Here is a 5,026-nt window from a genome sequence, read left to right as displayed (position 1 = left end):
AATTCCCACTATTAATTTACATAAGTATTACTATCCCTTTTATTTTCTATTTATTATTAATTTTCGAAATCATAAACCAATTTAATCTGCCTAACTGAGATTTACAAGGTGACCATAGCTTGCTTCATACCAACAATCTCTGTGGGATCGACCCTTACTCACGTAAGGTATTACTTGGATGACCCAGTACACTTGCTGGTTAGTTGAACGGAGTTGTGAATTCAAATAGAGCCAATTTCGAGTATGGACAACTGACGGTTCATCTTGTTGCTCAGATTAGGTAATTTTCTTTTCAAAAATCTTTTTCAAAATTTTTCTTTTCTTTTTCGTTTTTTCCAAAAATATTTTCGAAAAAATCAATAAAAATCCAAAAAAATTAGAAAATCATAAAAACCAAAAATATTTTGTGTTTCTTGTTTGAGTCTTGAGTCAAATTTTAAGTTTGGTGTCAATTGCATGCTTTAAAAATTTTTCTTGCATTTTTCGAAAATTCCATGCATTCATAGTGTTCTTCATGATCTTCAAGTTGTTCTTGATAAGTCTTCTTGTTTGAACTTGATGTTTTCTTGTTTTGTGTTGTTTGTTGTTTTTCATGTGCATTTTTCGTTTGTTAGAGTCCATGCATTAAAGATTTCTAAGTTTGGTGTCTTGCATGTTTTCTTTGCATCAAAAATTTTTCAAAAATATGTTCTTGATGTTCATCATGATCTTTAAAGTGTTCTTGGTGTTCATGTTGACATTCATAGTGTTCTTGCATGCATCATATGTTTGATCCAAAATTTTCATGTTTTGGGTCATTTTTGTGTTTTTCTCTATCATAATTAAAAATTCAAAAATCAAAAAATATCTTTTCCTTATTTTTCTCCAAATTTTCGAAAATTTGAGTTGACTTAGTCAAAAATTTTTTAAATTAGTTGTTTCTTACAAGTCAAGTCAAATTTTCAAATTTAAAAATCTTATCTTTTCAAAATCTTTTTCAAAAATCATATCTTTTTCAATTTTTCTTTTTTTTTCAAAAATTTCAAAAACCTTTTTCAAAATATTTTTCAAAATCTTTTTCTTATCTTTATATCAAATTTTCAAAATTACACTAATAATTAATGTGATTGATTCAAAAATTTGAAGTTTGTTACTTTCTTGTTAAGAAAGGTTCAATCTTTAAATTCTAGAATTTTATCTTTAAGTTTCTTGTTAGTCAAGTAATTAATTTTAAACTTTAAAATTAAATCTTTTTCAAAATATCTTTTTCTTAAAATTTTATCTTTTATCTTATCTATTTATCTTATCTTTTTATCTTATCTTTTTCAAAATTTGATTTCAAAATATCTTATCTAACTTCTTATCTTCTTATCTTTTTCAAATTTGATTTTAATATCTTTTTCAACTAACTATTTGACTTTTTGTTCGTTTCTTATCTTTTTCAAAACCACCTAACTACTTTTCCCTCTTCAATTTTCGAAAATATCTCTCTCTTTTTTAAAAATTCTTTTTAATTAATTAATTGTTTTAAATTTTAATTTCAATTACATCTTATCTCTAATTTTCGAAAATTGCTAATCCCTTTTTCAAAATTATTTTGAAATTCTTTTTCTCTTTTCTTCTTCTATTTTATTATTTATTTACTAACACTTCTCTTCACCTCTCTTCATCTAAAAATCCGAACCATTCTTCTTCACTCTTCTCCCCTTTCTTCTTCTACTAACATAAAAGAATCTCTATACTGTGACATAGAGAATTTCTCTTCTTTTCTTGTTTTCTTCTCTTTCATATGAGCAGGAACAGGGAAAAAAGCACTCTTGTTGAAATTGATCCTGAACCTGAAAGGACTCTGAAAAGGAAACTAAGAGAAACTAAATTACAACAATCCAGAAACAACCTTTCAGAAATTTTCGAACAAGAGAAGGAGATGGCAGACGAAAACAATAATAATGCAAGGAGAATGCTTGGTGACTTCACAAAGCCAACGTCCAAATTTGATGGAAGAAGCATCTCCATTCCTGCCATTGGAGCCAACAACTTTGAGCTGAAACCTCAGCTAGTTGCCTTAATGCAACAAAACTGCAAGTTTTATGGACTTCCATCTGAAGATCCTTATCAGTTTTTAACTGAGTTCTTGCAGATCTGTGAGACTGTAAAGACAAATGGAGTTGATCCTGAAGTCTACAGACTCATGCTTTTCCCTTTTGCTGTAAGAGACAGAGCTAGAATATGGTTGGATTCACAACCTAAGGATAGCCTGGACTCCTGGGATAAGCTGGTCACTGCCTTCTTGGATAAATTCTTTCCTCCTCAAAAGCTGAGCAAGCTGAGAGTGGATATTCAAACCTTCAAGCAAAAAGATGGTGAATCCCTCTATGAAGCTTGGGAAAGATACAAGCAGCTGACCAAAAGATGTCCATCTGACATATTTTCAGAATAGACCATATTAGATATATTCTATTATGGTCTCTCTGAATTTTCGAAAATGTCATTGGACCATTCTGCAGGTGGATCTATTTACCTAAAGAAAATGCCTGAAGAGGCTCAAGAACTCATTGATATGGTTGCAAACAACCAATTCATGTACACTTCTGAGAGGAATTCCGTGAATAATGGGATACCTCAGAAGAAAGGAGTTCTTGAAATTGATGCTCTGAATGCCATATTGGCTTAGAACAAAGTGTTGACTCAACAGGTCAACATGATCTCTCAAAATCTGAATGGATGGCAACATGCATCCAACAGTATTAGAGAGGCAGCTTCTGAAGAAGCTTATGATCCTGAGAACCCTACCATGGCAGAGGTTAATTACATGGGTGAACCTTATGGAAACACCTATAACTCATCATGGAGAAATCATCCAAATTTCTCATGGAAGGATCAACAAAAGCCTCAACAAGGCTTTAACAATGGTGGACGCAATAGGCTAAGCAATAGCAAGCCATATCCATCATCTTCTCAGCAACAGACAGAGAATTCTGAACAAAACACTTCTAATTTAGCCAATCTAGTCTCTGATCTGTCAAAGGCCACTTTCAGTTTCATGAGTGAAACAAGATCCTCCATTAGAAATCTGGAGGCACAAGTGGGCCAGCTGAGTAAGAAAGTCATTGAAACTCCTCCCAGTATTCTCCCAAGCAATACAGAAGAGAATCAAAAAGGAGAGTGCAAGGCCATTGATATAATCAATATGGCCGAATGCACAAGGGAGGAGGAGGACGAAAATCCTAGTGAGGAAGACCTCCTGGGACGTCTCTCAAGCAAGAAGGAGTTTCCTATTAAGGATCCAAAGGAATCTGAGGCTCATATAGAGACCATAGAGATTCCATTAAATCTCCTTCTGCCATTCATGAGCTCTGAAGACTATTCTTCCTCTGAAGAGGATGAAGATGTAACTGGAGAGCAAGTTGCTCAATATTTAGGAGCTATCATGAAGCTGAATGCCAAGTTGTTTGGTAATGAGACTTGGGAAAGTGAACCTCCCTTGCTCATTAGTGAACTAGATACCTGGATTCAGCAAATTTTACCTCAAAAGAGACAAGATCCTAGCAAGTTCTTAATACCTTGTACCATAGGCACCATGACCTTTGCAAAAGCTCTGTGTGATCTGGGGTCAGGGATAAATCTTATGCCACTCTCTGTAATAAAGAAGCTGGGGATCATTGAGGTACAACCTGCCTTGTTCTCATTACAATTGGCAGATAAGTCATTGAGACAAGCTTATGGAATAGTAGAGGACGTGTTAGTAAAGGTTGAAGGCCTTTACATCCCTGCTGATTTCATAATCCTAGACACTAGGAAGGAAGAGGATGATTGCATCATCCTTGGAAGACCTTTCCTAGCCACAGCAGGAGCTGTGATAGATGTCAACAGAGGTGAATTAGTCCTTCAATTGAATGGGGACTACCTTGTGTTTAAGGCACATGGCCATCCCTCTGTGACAAAAGAGAGTAAGCATGAAGAGCTTCTCTCAGTTCAGAGTCAAGAAGAGCCCCCACAGTCAAACTCTAAGTTTGGTGTTGGGAGGCCACAACCAAACTCTAAGTTTGGTGTTAAGACCCCATATCCAAACTCTAAGTTTGGTGTTGGGACTATACAACATTGACCTGATCACCTTGTGGCTCCATGAGAGCCACTGTCAAGCTATTGACATTAAAGAAGCGCTTGTTGGGAGGCAACCCAATTTTATTTATCTAATTTTATTTTATTCTATTTTATTGTTATTTTGTGTTTTATTAGGTACATGATCATGAGGAGTCACGAAAAAAATCATAAAAATTAAAAACAGAATCAAAAACAGTAGAAGAAAAAAATCACACCCTGGAGGAAGCACAGGCTGGCGTTCAACGCCAGTAAGATGCATCTGGCCGGCGTTCAACGCCAGAACAGAGCATCATTCTGGCGCTGAACGCTAGAAACAAGAAACATTCTGGCGCTGAACACCAAGAATGTGCCTAGAGAAGAAAAGTTGGCGCTGAACGCCAGTAACAAGCATGAAACTGGCGTTCAACGCCAGAAACATGCTTTACATGGGCGTTGAACGCCCAGAACGTGCACCAATGGGCGTTTAAACGCCAGAATGGTGTGCAAAGGCATTTTACATGCCTATTTGGTGCAGGGTTGGAATTCCTTGACACCTCAGGATCTGTGGACCTTACAGGATCCCCACCTACCTCGCCCTCTCTCTCCATTCATGGTCATCCCTTCTGTTTTTCATTCACCACCTACATCTATCCACTCTTCCCCATACACCCCGCCTACCTTTACAATTCAACTTCTCTTTCCCACCAAATCCCACCCATATAGCCGAATACACACATCCCTCAATCTCCTCCATATCTTGTTCTTATTCTTCATCTTTTCTTTCTTCTCTTGCTCGAGGGCGAGCAATTTTCTAAGTTTGGTATGATAAAAGCATAGCTTTTTGCTTTTCCATAACCATTAATGGCACCTAAGGCCAGAGACTTTCAAAAAAAAAAGAAGAGAAAAAAAAAGGAAAGACAAAAACTTCCATCTCTGAGTCATGGGAGATGGAAAGACTCATGTA

At 35.8% G+C, this 5,026-nt stretch overlaps 1 non-coding gene across 1 annotated transcript; it reads right to left on the bottom strand.

Annotated features, from left to right (window-relative positions):
- Positions 1–2,302: 2,302 nt before the first annotated feature.
- On the bottom strand, positions 2,303–2,406 carry LOC130984422 (small nucleolar RNA R71). Its single transcript, XR_009088360.1, has one exon. It is a non-coding gene; the product is annotated as a small nucleolar RNA R71 (small nucleolar RNA).
- Between the last annotated feature and the right edge of the window lie 2,620 nt (positions 2,407–5,026).

This window comes from Arachis stenosperma, chromosome 5 (genome assembly GCF_014773155.1).
Source record: "Arachis stenosperma cultivar V10309 chromosome 5, arast.V10309.gnm1.PFL2, whole genome shotgun sequence".
Classification (NCBI taxonomy): Eukaryota; Viridiplantae; Streptophyta; class Magnoliopsida; order Fabales; family Fabaceae; genus Arachis; species Arachis stenosperma.
This window is presented reverse-complemented; position numbering and strand designations above follow the sequence as displayed.